A 21,790-nucleotide genomic window follows, 5' to 3' on the forward strand; every position below is an offset into this window, starting at 1 on the left:
CTGTGGGACACACTATCTGCCCCACCATCTCAGTGTTCACAAGCCGCTCCTGGTACCTTGAGGCACATAGAAAAAACATATATAGCTGTGTCTATGGCCAAATCGCTGACTCTCTGAATCAGAATCGAATCTCCAGATTCAGAGTCAGCATATTTGAATCAGGACAGTGATCCGAATCAATGAATCAAATCACTGTCCCCGGAATCGGACCAAATCCGAATCCAAATCGAATACTGCCTGCTTCGCACACCCCTAGTGCTTATTGCTGAGGCAGTAGCACTGCAGTAGTACCAAGGGCAGAGAAGGGTGAGTGTGGTTTGCCTACTGCAAGGCTACCTGGACCACAGTAGTACAATAGGGCAGGGCCTATTTGAGGCAGCAGAGTGTCTATTGCAATGCTAGTTGCCCTGCAGGGCATGGGTATGATAAGCAGGGACCTATCAAATTCACTGTGAAAGGGGGCTACACAGCAGCTCCTTTAATCTTGCAGGTTCCTCTGTACACCCCACCCCCAATTGCTGATTGGCTAAGGGGCCCCAGTGACCCTGCTGCTTGTTGCTGACTGCCCAGGAGGCAAAAATGGTGCCATATTTAAATCTGCGGTTTTCACCTCCCTTCCAATCAGAAGCAAGCAGCAGAGCCCCTCTGCTAATCAGCTGAGGGGGAAGGGGTGCATGGGGGAACCTGCAAGATTAAAGGAGCTGCTGCACAGCCTACTTCCACTGTGAATTTGGTGTTTGCCCAATATTGCATGTTTGCTCAATATGGACCATGTATTTTATAGTCATTCTCTGTGTTTAGCTTTCCCAGTATCTTCCAGCACATACTGGGACCTGGATAACAGATGGCTGACAGACTCAATAGAAACAAAATCAGTGATACAGGTAGACTGGAGGAAACAATAGACCAGGGGTGGGCAAAATGGTGAATCCAGCCTGCAGCCAGACTCCATTTCCTGGCAGCCCCATTGGTGGCAGCTCCTTCTAGCTGCCACTCCTGGACCCAGCCCTGCTGCATGGACACCCTGGCCCATCTACCCTACACCAAACACCAGGGGAAGGACCCACATGGGCAGGGGATGCGGCCAGGCAGCTGGGATGGTGCTAGGATGCAACCAGGAGCAAGATGGGCAGGCAGGGCAAGGCACACCCTGAGATTTTGGGGTGGTGACAGCATGGGGCCACGGCGGAGCTGCAATCTGTTCTGCACATGCCCCTGTGACAACTGTTTTTTCTGCAGTCTGGGGCATGCAGGGAGCAGATTGTAGCACTTTCCCGGCCCCTTGCTGTAACCACCCTAAGATCCTTGGGTCTCCCTAGCCCCACCTGCCTGTTTTGCTCCTGGCTGTGCAGGTTCCAGCTGGTCTCCATGAAGACCTGAGGATTTTGGGGTGGTGACAGTGCAAGGCCAGGGCAGAGGCACGATGCTCTGCCTACACACCCCTGCCAAAGAACCAGAGCTCTGACCCTGCAGTAGCCCCATGCTGCCAGGGCCCCAAGAGGAGGCTGGAAAGATATTTGACTGGGGTGTTATGACCCCAGCACTCATTCCTGCCTGGGGCAGGGGGTCAGACCTGATGATCTGTTTAGGTCCCTTCTGACCTAAGCACTATGATACTATGATACCATGATACCAGGGTGCCTATGAATACTGGCTGGGAGCCATGTGGGCAGCTGTGTCCAGTGCCAGGGCCAGGATCTTGGGCAATAAAAGCATGGGGCCAAGCTATGATCCGCTGCACTCCCATGCCCATAGAAGCCACGCATGTTGCAGGGATGTGCAGGCACCAGATCGCAGCTCTGCCTCAGCATTGGCCCTGCACTGTCACTGCCCCAAGATCCTGGGGTCCTCTCAACCCCACACACCCAATCTCACTAGTGGCCACAGCCCCCTCCCAGCCACCTGGCCATATGCCCTGCCCACATGTATTCTGTCCCCGGCAGTTAATGTGGAGTGAGTGGATGGGTTGGGGTGCCCAGGCAATGGGCCAGGTCCAGCAGCACCAGCCAGAAGGATCCACCACTGCCAGGAAATGGAGTTCACCATGGGTCAGATCCGACCCTTAGGCCATATTTTGTCCACTCTTGCAATAGATGGTAAAATTAGTACCTGCTGCTTTGATTTAGAAAATGTCTTTATTATAGGCTAAGAAGTACAGACATTCAAAAAGCCCTTGGCAGAAGCACACTAACTTATTGCGAAAGCATCATAAGTTAGAGCAGGAGCCAACCAAACAGACTTTCACTGTTCACTATGGGGGCAGGGATTCACAGTCTGCCTGCACTGGCTGCTAGGACCCTCCCACATGTCTCCCAGGAGGCTGCTAGAGTGGCCCCTCTCCCCAGCCCCAACCCCCACCATCTGATGACCATCCAAAGCACCTGGGGGGAAGCAAGGAGGAACAGCACCCCCTCTGCCATGAAGACCCCCCACAACTTGCTGGCTGGGGCCTTGGGGGACCAGCTGGGTCTGTGTGGGGCAGACTCCCTCTCCTCCCCCCTCCCCACCCCAGCCTCTTGAAAGATGCAGCCAGTCGCTGCAACATGCTGCTGCCTAGACAGGCTGTTGCAGAGCACAGACCATGGAGCCCTGCCCCTACAGCAGCCCCAGCCAGGCACCACTGTGGAGCGGCTCAGCTGGGGCTGCTGCAGGGACAGACCTTGGAGCCCTACTCCTACAGCCTCTCTCTGCCTCCTCCCTGCAAGCCAATCTTTGGCATGCCATGGGCTGGGATGGCTCAGGAACCACCCACCCCACCCCACCAGGCTGTACATAGGCCTGGGATCAGAGACTGTCACTGACTTGGATCAGTGACAGCTGGGGAGTGGGGCTGGCCCAGCACTCAGGGAGAGCAAATGAGCTCTGCCCAAAGCTAGAGTGCAGCACAGCTGCCCGGGATCATGGCAATCGCACCCTATGTTAACCCTTGAAGGGATCTGGCACAGATCTTTGATAAAGCACGCTAACAGAGAGTGTTTTAGGTTAGTACACATCCATCCAAAGAGCTTAGAGAGAGATCCACCATTTTTATAGCACTTTATGTGCCATGAACATCAGTTTTGTGATGGCTGAAAAGCACTTTCTGCACACTTTAAGTGTGTTAAGCGTAACATCTGTACCTAGCCTTAGTAGCAACATATCCAGTCTGAAAAACTGTTGGATTCCCTGTTTTAAAAAAAAAAAATAAAGCAATTTTTTCCATCCTTGGTCAGGAAAGAAAAAAAAAAATGCATGCCTAATTTTCATAAGTTGTGAGTCTCCCTATTCTAATATTGCTAAGAGAAGTGGTATGTACTCAAGACCTCAAAAATCAGGGCCAGTGAGAGATGTATATGTTTTGTAGAGTAGGGTCTTTGTACCAGATCTGATGTAGCTTGCATATATTGACCTGTAGAATGTATAGTAAGGATCATTTTTGCCAGTGGATCACTGCAATGGATTTGGTCTGTTTGCAGTGTGGATTTTTTAAAGTTCTTTATTGAATCCTTCAATTACACTTGGGTCAATTTATACTATGTTTTTTGTTGGTTAAGTAATGTGTGGCATCTTTATGCCTGTATTTAGTAATATATAAGTGTACTGCATATATTTTACACACATTTTTATTATACTGATTTATAATAGGTGCACAAACAAAACAAGAAAGCAACAGAGTTTTTAAATACATAAAAAACCCACCAAGCATTGAAAAGCATAAGCCCTACGTTTACAGGGCTTCTTTGTATTCTGCTAAGCTGTACACAGGATTTGTTCGTGCTTGCCTACTATTTGCCTTAAAATATTTTGGTTAATGAAAAGAAACTTTTGAGAAGCATACTTACATTAAAAGAAGATTTTGATTAAAATTCTTGGAATTGCAATTGTCCAAGCAAAATTTTATCTGATAATAGCTTGCAAGTTCTTTGTAATTAATTGTATTGAATAAATTGATTGCACCTTCCATATTTCTGTTAATTAATAAGTGCTATGAATCATTGTGAGACAAGGAGGTAGGATGAGCGGCACTGATGGTATCAATATTACAGCCGCCTGTCACATCTGCCAAAAAGTAGACTGAAAGTTACTATAATAAAGCGAGATACATTATAATGAAGACTTAGGGGAGAGAAAGAGATGAATGCTGGCACTTTTAAACTTCTATATCAGCCCTAACAGACTTGATGCCTGCAAGTGGGTGTACCTGTCAACCAATATTCTTCGAATAACTTTATTACCTAGGGAAATCAGAGACTTCAGCAGTTTCTTATTTTTTACATTCTTGAAATTAATGCATATACAAAATATATTATATAACACACACTTGTGTGTGTTATAGTCTGACTTAAGTAGTTCCAACATGTTCTATATTTATGAACCATATCTGTAGTGCACACATCAGCAAAATAAACACCAATCTGTGGAATTTCATTTGTTCTTTAATTCCAAATAAGAACCACAGCATAATCCTCCTCTCTGCTCTAGCAGCACAAAACAGCCTGATATCTAATAAGCCTATTAGTGCAAAAGGACCCTTCCCCACTCTGAAAACACACACAAGATGGTCTGCCACCATCCTAGTTCTAATTAAGGCAATCAACAAGGCATACTTGTGATCTTCAGGTTTCATGACCTCAGAGATGTTAGGCAATAAAAAGACTCAAAGGCTCCTTCATGCATTGCCCATCAGTCAGTTGCTCCTCAGAAAACAGGGGTCCTTCCAGTTTTTCCTCAATATTATGGATAAGAGAATTGAGATCTTTTACAGCTGTTGAAGACCAGGCCATATCAGCAATGGTTCTAGGGTTGAAAGCTTCCCCACAAGTTCTCCAGTCCTCTGCCTTCAGATCAGCCACTGCTGCTTCTATTTACTGTCTTCAGGACACTGTTTCTTAGTAGTCTCCTGATTTAAACTCTTGGAAGAATTCTCTTCCCGTGTCCCCCAAACCCTTCTTATCCTACCATGTAAAGGGATAAGTACAGCCCTGACAGCCCTTCTGTCTGCACCCTGCCTATCTGTCAGGTGCAGTCAGAAATGACAATTTTCACCCAGTCTGGCCACAGAAAGCAGTCTATAGCTGTAACCAAGCACAAGAGCATGGCTGCAGACAGCTTCAAAAATGGCCAGTTGAGTAAAAATGTGACTCCTTGTTGCATGAGGTATATCAAATAAAGACATTTCAAAATGTAGTGTCTTCTGTAACTTGTGTCTGCAGAGCTCCCAGCCTGTCACTGTTGTCAGAATGGGGGAGGGGAAAGGGAGCAGAGGGAGCAGTCTGTGGGTTTTTCAGCCACCCACCCCGTGCCCCCGGAGCGTGGGATGGGTGTGTTGGAGCCCTCCTGAGGTAGGTGGCTCCAATTCACCCACCCTACCCTTCAGCACCATCTGGGGAGCCCCAAAAGCAAGTTTCCTCTGCTGCCTTTCTGCCCTCCCATTCTGGAAAGAACAGACACTGACAGAGACCCTGGCTGTTGTTATGGGAACATGGCTGCAGGCTCTCAGCCCCGTTGGGGTAACATTATAACTCAGAATGCTTTGCAGAAATCATTTTCTGTTACAGCTGGGAGCTGCACATCCGTCTGCACCTTCAAAAAGCACAAAGCTGAATCAATTCTATTTTCACAGGTTAGTCTAAGTTGCGTAGATAAGCAAGTGAACAGACATTCACCTTTGATTCTGGAAATGCAGCCACATGCCTGCAGTGGCCCAGGCCAGAACCTGGGGGTAGTGCTACAGCATGCCTCTCTGCTCAGTTGGAGTAGACAGCGTGGTCCAAGTCTAGCCCACCCACCCTGAAAGGGGGTGGGGGCATTTTGAGAGAGATGCAAAGCATCCTGGGATGCTGGGGGACTGTGAGCTAACTTGAATCTGGAGGATCTGGGACAGAAGTTCAACAAACTGATTTAACCCATATGAGTTAAGTCTGATACTACACCCATCCAGGTTTACCTTAAACCAGTTTCAGCCATTTTAAAAGCAGTTTATGTGCACTGAATTTCTCTTGTGTTACAGATTTGGATCAGTCTCCAATCACCTAGGGGGTGGGACTTCCTTTCCATCAAGAAACACCGTGAAGATACATGGAGGACTGCAGAAGCACTTGGATACTGTAGTGAAGGGTGCTGGACAAGAAGCAAAGCTAAAAATGCCATAGGTCTTGAAGAATGGTAAACAGAGGAATGAACTAGAGCAGAGCAAATGAAGGACTACAATGGATTTGGAACAGGTGGAATCCCCATGGAAATCTTCTAGCAGGAGGGAGGAGGAGAGGAACTTACATCACAACTCCATGCCCTCATCTTAAGGATCTTGAATGATGGAAATCCCAGGTGACCTCAGGGACACCATGTTTGTGATCATCTTCAAGAAAGGAGACAGGCCTGATTGTGGAAATTACAGAGTGATCCTGTCCACCACTGGAAAGATCCTTGTGAGAATCCTCCTGAACTGTCTCCTTCCACTTACTAAAGAACTCCCAGAATATCAGGGTGGGGTTAGGGTATCAAGAGGCACAACCATCATGATCTTCACTGTTTGACAGCTCCAGGAAAAATGCTAGGAACAACATAAAACTCTCTACATGGCCTTTGGCCTCACAAAAACCTTCAACTCTTTCAACGAAGAAGAGCTATGGAGGATCCTTCTGAGGTATGGATGCCCACCAAAATTCATCAATATTCTTCACCTGCTCAATTATGATATGCAAGCAGTGGTTTTCAGCAACAGATCTATCACAGATCCCTTTGAGATTAAGACTAAGTTAACCAAGGCTGTGTCATTGCTATAACACTCTTCTCAATATTGCTTACCACAATATGATATCTGACCACCTACAAGCTTCCAGTTGGAGTGGAGCTAAACTATGGAATGGATGGCAATCTGTTTAATCTCAGCCAACTCTGAGTCAAAACCAAACCACCCCAACCTCAATCATCAAGCTTAAGTATACTAATGATAGTGTGTGCTCATTTGGAAGCAGAGCTTCATGCAATCGTCAACATTTTTACTGAGGCATACAAGAAAATGGGAATGATGCTTAACATTCAGAAGACTAAGATCCTCCATCAACAATCTCTGAATGAGCAGCCCCCAGGTCAGACAATTCAAATGTATGGTGAGATTCTGGAGAACATCGAGTATTTCCCATACCTGAGAAGCCATCACTCACAGAAGGCTGACATCAACAAAAATCCAACATTGCCTCAAATGTGCAAGAACAACCTTTGGACACCTAAGGAAATGAGTGTTTGAAGATCATAGAAAATTAGAGTTGGAAGGGACTCCAGGAGGTCATCTAGTCCACCCCCCTGCTCAAAGCAGAACCATCCCCAACTACATCATTCCAGCCAAAGCTTTATCTAGGTGGAATAAAAACCTGCATGGATGGAGATTCTACCACCTGTCTGGGTAACCTGTTCCAGTGTTTTATTATCCCCCTATCAATAAAATTCTTCCTAATATCTGACCTAAACTTCCCTTGCTGCAACTTGAAACCATTGCTCCTTGTTCTGTCATCTGCCGCCACTGAGAATAGTTTAGCTCCATCTTCTTCTCTGGACTCAGTAATCCCACTTCCCTCAGCTTGTCCTCATAAGTCATGTCCCCCAGCCTCCTCAACATTTTTGTTGCCCTCTGTTGGACACTCTTCAATTTGCCCACATCCTTTCTGTATTGGGCAGGGGAGGAAAGCAGGACACAATACTCCAGATGTGGCCTCACCAGTGCTGAATAGAGAGGAATTAGCACTTCCCTCGTCCTGCTGGCAACGCTTCTACTGATGCAGCCCAGGATGCCATTAGCCTTGTTGGCAACAAGGTTGTTGGCATAAGCTGGTTCATTTTCAGCTTATTGTCCACTGTAACCCCCAGGTCCTTTTTGTTGGAGCTGCTGCCCAGCCAGTCAGCCCCCAGCCTGGACTGTTGCATGGGATTATTCCATCCTAAAAGCAGGACTTTGCACTTGTCCTTCATAGATGTTAGGGTCGGAAGGGACCTCAATAGATCATCGAGTCCGACCCCCAATCCTTCAGTTGGATGGTTTCTCAATCTAGCAATTCATGTAAATAATGAGATTGCTGCCCTTTATAGCTGGGGAGTAAAAATTGAATAAATCTGGTTCAAAGCCTGTTGTAGGTAAGTTCCAGACCCTGGCCGCTCTAACTGTGAAGAAGTTCTTCTTCACGGTCCTTATTGAACCTCATGAGATTTCTTTTGGCCCAATTCTCCAATTTCTCTAGAGCACTCTGAATCTTAGCTCTATCCTCCATTGCATTTATTGCTCCCCCAGCTTGGTGTCATCTGCAACCTATTTGCTGAGGGTGCACTCTATGCCATTTTCTAAGCTGTTGATAAAGACATTGAACAAAACCAGCCCCAGGACCCCTGGGGCACTCCCCTTAATACCAGCTGCCAACTAGATAATGAGCCGTTGATAACTACTCTCTGAGCCCAATGCTCCAGCCAGTTTTCTATTCACCTTACAGTCCATTCATCCAGTCTATACTTCCTTAGCTTGCCTGGGAGAATGTTGTGGGAGACCATATCAGAAGCCTTGTTAAAATCAAGGTATACCACATCCACTGGTCTCCCTACATCCATAGAACCAGTCATCTCATCATAGAAGGCAATCAGGTTGGTCAGGCATGACTTGCCCCTACTGAATCCATGCTGACTGTTCCTGACAACTTTTTTCTCCTCCAGGTGCTTAGAAATGAATTCCTTGAGGACCTGCTCCATGATTTTTCCAGGGACTGAAGTAAGGCTGACTGGTCTGTAGTTCCCTGGAACCTCCTTTTTCCCTTTCTTAAATATGGTCACTATGTTTGCCCTTTTCCAATTATCTGGGACCTCTCCTGATCACCATTAATTTTCAAAGATGATGGCTAATGGCTCTTCAATCTCATCAGCCACCCCCCTCAGCACCCTCAGGTGCATCCCATCCCATCAAGCTTTTCTAAGTAGTCCATAACCTGTTCTTTCAACACTGTTGGGTGCTCAACTCCTCCACAAACTGTGCTGCCTGGTGCAGTAGCCTGGAGCTGCCTTACTTGCTAGTCTTCCTGCACATCAGGATTGTTTGTTCCTGCGCAATCATTTATACTTCTTTAAAGTACAGTCAGCTCTCCTGGACTCCTGTTCCCCTCAGACTGGCTTCCCAGGGGATCCTGCCCATGAGTTCCCTGAATAAGTTGAAGTCTGCTTTTCTGAAGTCCAGGGTCCTTACTCTGCTGCTGTCTATTCTTCCTTTCCTCGGGTTTCTAAACTCAGTCATCTTGTGCTAACTACTGCCCAAGTTGCCATCTACTACTACATTCCCCACCAATTCTCTCCTGTTTGTGAGCAGCAGGTCAAGAAGAGCATGGCCCCTAGTTGGCCTCTCCAGCATTTGTACCAGGAAGTTGTCCCCAACACTCTCCAAAAACTTCCTGGATTTCCTATGTACTTCTGTATTGCCCTCCTAACAGATGCCAGGATGATTGAAGAAGCTGTCTGAAGAAAGCATTATCCATCACTTCCTCCTGCTCTGGTGGTCTATAGCAGACACTACAACATTATCCTTGTTGCTCTCTCCTCTAACCTTAACCCAGAGATTTTTTAACAGGCCTATCTCCAGTTTCATACTGGAGCTCTGAGCAATCATATAGCTCTTTTACATAAAGTTCAACTCTTCTTCCCTGCCAGTCCTTCCTGAACAGTTTGTACCCATCCATTAGTGCTCCAGTCATTTGAGCTCCCACCAAGTCTGTTATTCCAATCAGGTCATAGTTCCGTGACTGTGAAAGGACTTCTAATTCTTCCTGATCATGTAATCAGATTTTAAACCAAGCTTATGGTTTATCAAGCAGTCATGATCCCCCCTTACTGTACAAAGCTGAGACGTGGACAGCATTCAGGAGACACTTCAAGTCCTTAGAGAAGTACCCATCAATGCTTCCTGCAGAAGATCCTTTGAATCCAGTGGGAAGACAGACACACCAGCATTACAATCCTATCACAAGCAAACACAACAAGCATTGAGGTGATGATCATCCAGCATCAACTTCTCTGGTCAGCCATGTCTTCTGAATGTCTACTTCCAGACTCCCAAAGCAAGTTTTATTCTCTCAGCTCAGTCAAGGAGTATGCTCAAGAGAAGTTCAGAGAAAGCGCTTCAAGGATGTCCTCAAGGGCAACTTGAAAAAAATGCAATGTCAACACATCAACTCCTGAGGGACTATCGCCCAAGACCTCCCCAAGTGGTGGAAGAGTCTGGTGCAAGGCTCTCGGTACTTTGAAACTTTACAATAACAATAGGAGATGAGAAGTAGGAGCAGCAGTAGCAGGTCATAGACTGAACCAAGAATCCAGAGCCACCCACCTGGCGCAGAATCATGTTTTCAAGTTGCAACAGAACCTGTCAATCCCAGATGGGCCCTCTGAGCCATCTTCAGACACACAGATAAGGCAATCATGCAAGAAATTATCCTCGACTGTGAGGGACTGATGATGATCCCCTAGTGCGCATCTTCTATGTGATTTATCCTGATTTATGTTCCTTTGCTGCATTTCTCAGCACTGTTTCTCTACAAAATTATATTCAGGTGCCTTTTAGATTTTTAATTATGTGAATCATCATCCTTGATGCCATGTTTTTGGGGTTGTTTTCTTTATCCCACTTTTCCATGATGACATTTTCTTTGGCTTCTCCTTGTTTTCTGGAAAACTGACCTTGATTTTGTTTTTCCTTCACAGAAGGAAGGAAAAGATTTTTCAGAATTCTGTCAAATCTGTTTCTTAGTGCACACCCTGAGTAAAACAAGCTATACAAAAAGGAAATCCACATGGGTTTAACTGTGTTCTGCTTCTACATAGTTATTTTCTTATCTGTTCAGTCACAGTATTTTTTTACCTTTCTAGAGGCTTATGTATCTATTTTTTATATATGTTTTACTTGGATGAATTTTGATTATAGCCTCCTTTTCTGTATCTTAAGTATTTCCTGTGTACTACTAAATCCCAGCAAAAAGTGTTTTAACTCATTTCACAATCGTTCAGGTAACTAATACTTTCTTATGGATGAAGTAAAAATAAAACTGCAGTGCATAAAGAGTTTGGATACCTTCCTATCTGATTAATACAATGATTAAAAATTCAGACTAACATCATAAGCAGCTCTCTTCTTCTGAACTTAAAGAAACAATTTAGATCTCTGTGTTTTAACAAATAAATCTAGATTTAATTCTTAAATATGTAAAATTTTGCCAAGTCTTTCAGCTACATTCTTTCCCAGATCATTCAGGTAGTTCAAATTCAAGCTTTTATCTTCCAGCCAAATCATTTTTTTGACAATAAAAGCTCCATGTAGCACCATTTTCATCCTACTGGTAATCAAAATTACAAATGGCATCTTCAATCAATATGTTTGTTAATTGCACTGACAGGTATGTCTGCCTACCTTCCCAAAAATCCAAATAACTACCAGCTACTAACTGTACATAAATCTGAGAAGTTCACAGTTTGGCCCTAGACACAGGCTTTTGGATGCAAGTCACATGTAACATACAAGGTTTGTGTTGTAAATAGGAAATAGCATCCCAGTAATTTATTTGGCAAAAAGTTAAAGCTCTCTACGCAATCAAAGTCTATTACATTTTTTCATCCTAAATTGCTGGACTTAAAACATAAATACAGTAATGACAAACAATCTCAATCTAACAAAATATTTGTCTTTCTTTTGCAAATCCTCCATCTAACCATAAAAGACCCAGATTTCCCAGGCAGCTTTCTAAAGAGCAGGCTGGCAGAATTTAGAAGCAAATTCTGTGACCCTTGGCTAGCGTAAGTGCTGCATTATATTTTGTCTGAATGGAGTCTTAAGTAACTTTCTGTACCAAGACAATTCCTCGTCTCTAATTACAGCATTAGTGTAAAAATTGTTCCAGCTGTCCAGAAGGTTTTGTTATTTGATGATATCATAGTCAGGGTGTTATTAAAGCTAACAGCAGCTGGAGTCTTGACTCCAGTCAAGTAAGGATCCCGTTGAGATATCTGGTCATGATGGATTTCCTGCATAACTTTCAGTGAAAAAAGTGAACCCTTTAAAGAAGTTAACATGTGAGCAGATTTCTTAACAACCAATCTACATTTACAGACTAATCTACTTTTGAAAACCAGCCTATAAAAATAGAACTTTTTAATAAGCTATAGATACTTAGTTTAAACAGCCTTCAAACAGTAAATCAACTTCACACTTTAAATGCAGTCATTTGCATCTAATTAATGTTTTACAAAAAAAAAAAAAAAATGGTACTGAAAATAACCTGGAAGCAGTAACAGGTGACCTAGTCAGCACCTTGAAGAAGGTAGACTACATTGTGTAGAGAAATTGTACTTTTTAAACATTATTTTGAAAATTGTTTTATCCTGGATGTCAAATATAATGCTCTCAGTCAAAAGCCAGACCACACAGGGCACATCCAGATGAATGCTCACGTGCCTCTTGCAGCATCTCAAACCCCTTTGAGACACTGCAAGAGGCACATATGGGAACAAAAAAAATGTTTCCCTCCACTGAACATTTGCAGTGGGGGGGTGGTAAAATTAGACCCCTGGATATCCAGAGGTGAACCAATGCCCTGGGGGGGAAAAGCAGGGTAGGGCACGGTCCCAGGCCATGCCCTGAGGCAACCAGAGGCTCGGTCTTCCATAGAGATGCTCTGGTAGCCAGCCAGAGCATCTCTATGGCTGACTCTTGCCCTGGTGCTGAAGTATGCTGCCTGCCTGTGTGGGGCAGGCAGTGGTGCAAGCTGCAGGGACCTGGACCCGGCTTACCAGGTAAGTAGGAGGTTGGGGAGTTAAAGGAAGGGGGAGGGGATCATGGGGGAGGCCCACCCAGCCCCAGCCCCCTGTTCATTTCCTCAGCCCCATGTTCATTCCCTCTGCCCCCCGGTTTGTTCCCCCTGCCCCCAGTTCATTTGCTAGTCCCCTATTGTTCTCCCCACCCCTGTTCTTTCCACCAGCCCCCCACTCACTCTCCCAGCCCCCCCCCACACACACTCACTAGCAGTAGCAGCAGTGGTCGGGGCTGGTCGGGGCTTCATGGCACAGCCCCCCTGCATGGGGGGGCAGCAGGGCTTGGCCCCAGCTGCCTGGCACCCCTGCTGCCTCATCACATGGGTGTGGCAGGGCTTGGCCAGGCACTACGCGCTGTATCATAGCTCTGGCCACTTGGGCTGAGCGCCACTGAGCCCTGGGTGACAGCTGCAGCACCCCCGAGCTTCCAGACAGTGCGCAGTGCACTGCTGAGCCAGGCCGCACCCTCATGATGTGGCATCGCGGGTACCAGGCAGCCAGGGCTGAGCCCCGCTGCCCCATGCCATGCAGGGGGGCTATGCCATGAGGCCCCGAGTGGCCCCCCACTGCCACTGCTGCTGCTGGTAAGTTGTGGGCAGTGCAGGAGGCTGGAGCTGGGTGGGCAAGCGATCAGAAGCCTGGAGTCCACCGGGGAATCTGGAATCCCTGAATTATCTCCAGTATCCTGATCACTCCCCCACTCGTCTCCATCCTCCTGCTTGTCTCCAGCCTCCAGAGGATTGGAGACAGAGCAGGAGAATGAGCGGGGGCTGGAGACAAGCAGGGGGCTGGAGGCGAGCCCCTGGAGACAAGCTGGAGACATTCCCCAGCTCGTCTCCAGCCTCCTGCTCAATCCCCTGCCTGTTTCCAGCCTTGGGAGGCTGGAGATGAGCAGGAGGCTGGAGACAGCCAGCAAATCAGGGCAATAGATTCCACTAGGCATCCACTGGGCTATTCCAACTTAGGCATCTCTCTCTCACTCATAACAATGATTTTTTCTAAAAACATGATCATGAAAATGGGGGTTTAAGATAAAACAGGGGGGGGAAAAAGGGTGGGGGGGTTAACTATAATATTTTTAAACCTATCATGTAATCTTGGGGGCCTGTTAGCATAGCCCTTAGGGTATATACACAAGTGACATTTTTCCCATGACAGGGCCCTTGAAAGCGTTCTACAGCTGCAGCATAACACACGTGAATGGTTACAGAGCACTTTTTAAATGGCTGAAACCCCCAAAATTAACCCTGGTCAAATGAGGTATTACATTAAGGCGCTCTGAAACAGAGCCCCTTAGGGAACTTGTGTTCCCTCCAGAGTTAATTTCTCATGCCGGGGGTGGGGGGCCAAGCTGTTGCTACCCTGGGCTGTCAGGGGAGAGGGAGGGGAAGGAGAAGGGGAAGGAGCTCCCAGCTGCTTTAAATGGCCAGAGCTGAGGAGAAGAGAAGGGAGCCTCCTCACCTCATGCCACCCCCCCTTCCCCTGCAGCTACCCTGGGTGTGGTATTCAACAGTGTCCATGCAAAACTGCACTAAGGGGTTCTGTAGAAGTGCAAGTCCAAATGTAGCACCATGTATACATCTAGTACAGGCAGGTTCTGAATCATTTGGCAGAGTAATAATACTGCCACTTTCATTGTTTCAAATAAATAATCAAACAACAGGATATTGTTCTTGTCATTGCCTGACTGATGGAAAATGAAAAATATGCAGAGCTACTGTGCACACCCACTTGTCCAAGATAATAATCCATATCTTGTTTATTGACTTCCCAATTGTTTCTGCCAACAAAATTACCAAAAAAAAAAATTCAACTAATTTAAGTGTGTTTTGATTGTGTTAATTGACATAAATTTATAGTTGGTGCAGAGTCCAAAAAGCAGCAGTTCAAACTTGCCCATGCTGCCCCACCAATATGAATCATTCTTATCCTGGAATTTATATAGGCTATACCTATTCTATCCTAGGATTAACTTCAGAGACTGTTATGATAATAGTCTGTGCCAATCGTGGTGATGACTTCTGTCTCATGGAGGCAAACTGGCTGGCAATTACATTAGACCACCTATTCACTTGTTATAGGATAATAATGACTTTTAATCACTCCTGATCTAGGCCAGCTTGCAAAACAGTTTTCTAGAGCTGACTCACTCCCATTTTTAATGGAGAAAGTTATTTCCATGTAAAAAATCTGATAAAATAAGCCCTATAGCAAACTCATGTGCTGCAGAAATGATCTGATCTATTGAGAGGGAGTCAGAGCTTGGTACTTCCTCTCCCATTATGCAACCTTCTATTATCTTCATTAAAGGAGAACATATTTAGCTGGCAGTAGTAACAGACCTTTTATCCCATCTGTGACCTAGGAGATGTCACCACAACAATAAAGAAAACACTGTAGTCTACACACCTGAATGCTGATACAGCTATTACTGATACCATGGCACTAGTATCAGCCACTTCTTTACACAGCTTTTTATTTTTTCTCATCCCATTCCCTCCCTCTTTTCCACAGAGACACAAGGGGACAGGGAGTAAAAATAGTAAATGCAAAAAAAGAGTAGGAACGGATGGGAAAACTAATTTTTGCCAAATTTAGAGCATATTGAAAAACCCCTGGGTTCTGTTTTTAAATAACAAACCTGGAAACTTTTGCATTCTGGTCTGCTGTGTGTGTATATTACACGCACACGCACACACACACACACGTATATACATATGCATATGTGAAATGTAGAAATACAGCAAATAATTTGTTTCAAACAAGAAGCATTCGATGTGAGCATTTGAGTATGCTAAGGAGGAAATATACGCTTTAAACTTCAAAATGGAGGAAGGGCAGTCTTTTTTGGGAATCAGGACTTGGGTTCCATTTCTCATAATACTGTTGATTCTATTGTAATATACAGCCGAGCCCTGAAAGCCTTTATTCTACGAGTATTCTTCTTGTGCTTGCATAGTCTGATATACTTTAGTGAGAAAAGATTACGCTTTGGAATGAGATTGCATGATTGGGCCTTTGTTACCTTTTTAGAGATTAATATTGCAGACCTAATTAGCAAAGGTAGATTATAAAAGTATACACTGTAAAGCATGTCAGAATCCTTTTCTGAAAAGCACTAAGGAATTGCAAAGTACCACAGTGGCATAACTAAGGGGAAGGTGACCAGGACACAAATCTCAGGTCTCAACTTGGTAGAGTGCAAAAATCGTAGCTACCTCCACACTGCTGCCACCCCCATCACTGCTGCCCAGTTATGCCTCTGAAATACTATATAAAATGTTACATTTCCTACAGGAAAAAAATGGCTTAAATTAACTGGAAAATGTTTTACAGAATGTCAAAATATTGTCAGATTTGTGAAACCCCAAGTGCTAATTAGCTCCCATGTCCTAAAGGAAAAGTAGGCATAGACTGTATTTTTAATTTAATGCAGAAAATGATACAGCTTGTTCTAGGAAGGAGGCACCTTGACTAGGTATTGTGGGTCAGTAACAATGACTTTGCTGTTCCTTCTTGCTCCATTGAGGAAGGAATTCACTACAGCTCTGAAAAAAATCTTATGCCTTTTCCCCAGCTGGTGCATTGGGAGAGAAGCCACATCCATGCTGACTCTGCAGTCTATCTGTCCCTACCATACCCTCTCACTTGGGCTAAGTCAGATGTAGTTTCTTTCTTCTCTCCCTCCTCCATTTCATAGTATTCACAGCCATTATACATATAGTCACATTATTCCTGTGTAGAATCTGTGAGATTACATAAGGCAAGCATGGTAATTTATGCACAATTGTGTATGTGCATTTGGAATGATAGATAGTTTTCAGGAATGTATTGTTGGTCAACTAAATTCCTATATGTAAACTTAACTTTCCTCCTTCCCCACCAGTAGGTTGCTTTGCAAAGTTTGACATGATATCCTCACAGCTGGAAATAAGCTCCCTTTGTTGCTGCATAGAGCACTGGTTCAACTGATCTCCAAGAATGTATCAATCTGTTTATTAATAAAAGCCAAAAGATTTATATGGATTTTCCCCAAGTCCATCTTTCTAGCTTTTTGTTAAGTGTATTAGGCTAAATTTGCACTGGCACAGTCCTGCTTATACATTCATGTCTCTGCTGGTCTAAGAGCTTTACATTTTCATTTTTAAAATGTTCTATTCTGTGAGTGAAAAATCTGACTCAGTGCAGTGTTGCTTATCTGAGCCTTGACTCTAAAGCAGCAGTGAATGTTTTTTTTTCCATTGTAATAAGATGTCAACTTCAGGCCAGGGAGTTTTGCAGGGACTTTCATGATGAAGTCCGCTTAACTTCAGAAACCCAGCCACCTATGGAATTAATGGTCCGTTCAGAGTTTTGACTCCTACTGAATGCATGGAACATGTGGTGAGAGTTTAATGACATCCATAAAAAGCTAGATAAATAAGCAGGACCCACCTCCTGGGTAAGAGGTTTAATTCCTGAGATACTGAATAAATGGGGCGGCACTACCTCCTTCTCTGCATGTGTTTAGTGGTGGTGGGTAGGGTAATCCAGTACATATTCTCTAAGAGCGGATCCAATGCTTCAAGCTATACAGAGGAAGAGGAATACCTTGTTTGTGGATTCCAGGGAGGTTCAGGGACCATGCAGCATAACAGTCAATGTTTGCACAATTCTTGGCAAACCCAGAAGCAGATCTTAAGACAGTGATTGTCAACCTTTTTAGGCTCAAGAAAGACCAGAGAAAATGGACGCTCATTTTCGCTCTTTTTACATCTTCATTCATCTTTGACAACAGAAAAAATAATGAAGGAATTCTTCTGTTTCAAAGAACTCAGAAAGATCACAACAGGTCAGAATGGTTTAGTTACTATGGATTCCTATCTGAAATTTCCAGGTTTGTCTTGTGGATCATATGTAGGTGTTTGAACATCTAACAACGCTAATATTAAGAAATAGTTAACTGTGTTAGTATGAAGTCAGATAGAAGGCAAGGCAGGTTAACACCTTATGAGACCAACTAGTTTGGATAGGCATAGTTAATCTCTATAGTGCTACTCTGTCCTGACTTCCATACTGCTTATTCTTTGCAGCACCCATAAAAGGATTTGTAGTATCTCAGGCTGCAGCATCACCCTGGAGAGAATCATTGCCTTAGGATATCTAGGGAACTTTACTGATGAAAACTACAGTGTTTTGGAACTCTAGACTTGGGTGGCAGCTGAACAGCATTTTAAGGATTAGCACTGAGACTCATATTATGTTTCATAGTAGGTAGGGTTGGAAGGGACCTGAGCAGATCATCAAGTCCGACCCCCTGCCATGGCAGGAAAGAATGCTGAGGTCAAATGACCCCGGCTAGGCATTCATCCAGCTTCCTTTTGAAGATCCCCAGGGTAGGAGCAACCACTACTTCCCTTGGAAGTTGGTTCCAGATCCTAGCCACCCTGACTGTGAAGTAGTGCCTCCTGATATCTAGCCTGAATCTACTCTTGGTCAGCTTATAGCCATTGCTTCTTGTTACTCCCAGTAGTGCTCGGAGGAACATGGACTCCCCCAGAGCCCGCTGGTTCCCCTTGGCCAGTTTGTAGATGGCCACCAGATCCCCTCTCAGTCTTCTCTTGTGGAGGCTGAACAGGTTCAGGTCCCTTAGCCTGAAAATAAAGTGCTTTTTTAAGAACTGTCCACAGTGAGCATGGTGCTGGGCATGCGCAGTGGAGATGGGCTTGGAGCCAGCTGTCCAAGTGGCCAACAGTAGGGAGTGCAGCAGCAGGTAGTCTACTTGCACCTGGTATCCTGGCTCCTGCTGCCAGGTGTGCGGTTTGCCTTGGGCCTCAGTGGGGAGGGCCTATCATTGTCGCTGCCACCACAGCTGGCATTCCCAGTGCCAGGCATCCTCTGCCTGCTGCGTTTCCTCTGCCCAAGCCTCACAAAAGAGCTCCCCCTGGGCACAAGTGTAATTCAGCACACAGGCTGCAAAGATGACCCAGGGGATGTTGGCCTCTGCCACCTTACGGAAGGTGGTGAAGGTGCACCAGCATCTCTTCAGGTGGCCAAAGGCACGCTCCACCAGCACATGGGTCCTGTCCAGGCACCTGTTGAACTGTAACCAGCAGAGGTCCAGCTGGCCAGTGTAGGGCCGCATGAAGTGCACACATCTTCAGGAGGCCTCAAATGCCTCTACACAAATGCTCGTAGTATGGGGAAGCAGCAGGAGGAACTTACCTTCCTGCTAGCTGACACCAAGCCAGACATAGTGGGGCTCACAGAAACATGGTGGGACCCAACGCATGACTGGACAATGAATATCAAGGGCTATAGGCTGTACAGGTGGGACAGGACAGGGAGGAAAGGTGAGGGTGTGGCGCCTCATGAAGGAGGAATACACATCCTCATCAAGTAGCACGAGGTCAGATGAGGGGCACACTGAAGTGCTCTGGGTTAGAATACAAGGAAGTCGAGGGGAAAGGGACTTAACGGTGGGGGTCTACTACAGACCCCCCAACCAAGGGGAAGAGCTAGACTGGGAATTCTTAAGTCAGCTCACAGAGGTAGTTAGGTCAAAAGATGTGGTCATCATGGGTGACCTGAACTTTCCAGACATCTGCTGGGAAGAGCAGTCAGCCAGGTCTGACCGCTCACATAGGTTCCTATCCAAGATACAGGACCTCCACCTAACCCAGGAGGTGCATAGCCCCACCAGGGGAGACGCCTTGTCACCTGTGGCCAGCACCACGTCCAACAACCTCATGAGTGGGCTGTGGGTGCTCGACCACCTGGGCGACAGCGATCATCACCTGCTGGAATTCACCATCCAGCGCAAGGTGGCAAAAGCCTGCAGCAAAGCAGCAGCCCTGGACTTCAGGAGGGCAGACTTCAACGAGGTAAGGAGAATAGTTGGGGAGGTACTGAGGTCCCAGAGGGGAGTGGAGTTGGGTGTCCGAGAAGTGTGGTCATTCCTTAAGGAGACGATCCTCCAAACCCAAAGGGAGGATTGTAGGGGGGTTGTTAGGAAGACCAAAATGGAGATGGAACTGGGACTAGCAACCCAGATCAAGGACAACAAGAAGTCCTTTTTTAAATACATAGGGGGCAAAAAGAAGGTGCCAGGTAATGTGGGGCCTCTGCAAGACACGCTAGGAAATCTGATAGTCACACCAGACAACAAAGCTAACCTATTTAACAATTTCTTTGCCTCCATTTTCCTGAGCAGGAACCGTTTCAGCCCACCCGCTGGGATCCCCTCAGCCCCAAGGGGAGGCACACACAGACCTAGGGTCAGTGAGGATCTAGTCAGGGAACTTCTGGAGGGACTGGACATATCTAAATCAGCTGGTCCTGATGATCTCCACCCCAGAGTGCTGAGGGAATTAGCAGAGGTCATTGCGGGACACCTGGCATGGCTTTACGAGGATTTGTGGTGCTCTGGTGTGGTGCCAGATGACTGGAAAAGGGCCAATGTGGTTCCCATTTTCAAAAAAAGGGAGGAAGGAGGACCCAGGAAGCTACAGGCCAGTTAGTCTTACCTCAATCCTGGGTAAGACTTTTGAGAGAATTATCCTGGTGCATGTCCATAAGGGGCCAGCAGGGGAGGTTATGCTTAGATGCAACCAACATGGGTTCATTAGAGGCAGGCCCTGTCAGACCAACCTGGTGGCCTTCTATGACCAGGTCACAAAATCCTTAGATGCAGGGGTAGCAGTGGATGTAGTCTTTCTGGGCTTTAGGAAGGCCTTCGACACTGTCTCCCACCCTATTCTCTTAAAAAACTAGGGGACTGTGGCATCGACACCTACACAGTCAAATGGGTTGCTAACTAGCTGGAGGGCTGCACCCAGAGAGTGGTGGCATGTGGCTCATTTTTGACCTGGAGGGATGTGGGCAGTGGGGTCCGCCAGGGCTCGGTCCTCGGACCTGCACTCTTCAACATCTGCATCAGTGACTTGGATGAGGGGGTAAAAAGCACCCTGTTCAAATTTGCTGATGACACTAAGTTGTGGGGAGAATGTGGGCACGCTAGAAGGGAGGAATAGGCTGTAATGAGACCTAAACAGATTACAGGGGTGGGCGGATGAGAACAGGATGGGTTTCAACACTGACAAGTGCAAGGTACTGTACCTGGGGAGGAAGAACCAGCAGCACACCTACAGGCTGGGGAACTCCCTTCTTGTCCGTGCAGAGGCAGAAAAGGATCTTGGAGTCTGTGACAGGGGGCCTCCTCGGGGCCGAGCTCTGTGACCCGCCCCCTGTCTTGTGGGCAACCGCCCACCTATCTCGCCCGCCACACCTTTGATGATAATTGATTCAATCTGATGTCAATTAAGCAGGAGGCTGCCCATCTAGTGCCCCGATGCCAGGGGGTGCTCTGCGGCTCCTACCTCCCCAATACCGCAGCCCAAGCCTCGCAGATGGCATCTTGGTGTTCACACAATCACCGGCCCCATACTGGGCCCCAGAACCATCCACACTGGACCCCTCTATGATCCTCTCCTATCAGGCAGCCACTCCACCATCATCCAGGCTACCTAGCCCCCCCAAAGCCATGTTCCCCTCTCAGGTATGGTCCCCCCCAGGACCTTCAGCCACTTGCCCTGGCCCACCTCCAGGCCAGTTGGGACCCCAGGACCCCAGCTCTTGGGCATCCCTCACGGTGGGCCCCTGGCCCTTTTGACTCCCATAGTCCTGGCCCCAGTTTGGGCCAGTCAAGGGTACTCTCTCCTTCAGTCTGGGTCTCTAGCCCCTCACTCTAGATCCTCAGGCCTCACCATGCCACTACTCCCTTCTCCCAGGGGCAACCACAGCACCACACCCAGTACACATTCACTCACTCAGGGTCTGCCCTCTGGGCCCCTCCACAAACAGGGTTACCCACCCAGTGGTGGGAGCTAGGGGTTAAGGCACCCCAACCCACCTTTCACCAGGGTAGTAACTAGCCTGGCATTTCCTGGGGGCTCCTGCACCACTGAGAGCCCCACCAGGCCACCCACTCCCGGCAGGGGGCAGG

Source organism: Alligator sinensis, unplaced genomic scaffold (genome assembly GCF_000455745.1).
Source record: "Alligator sinensis unplaced genomic scaffold, ASM45574v1 scaffold1077_1, whole genome shotgun sequence".
NCBI classification, from domain to species: Eukaryota; Metazoa; Chordata; order Crocodylia; family Alligatoridae; genus Alligator; species Alligator sinensis.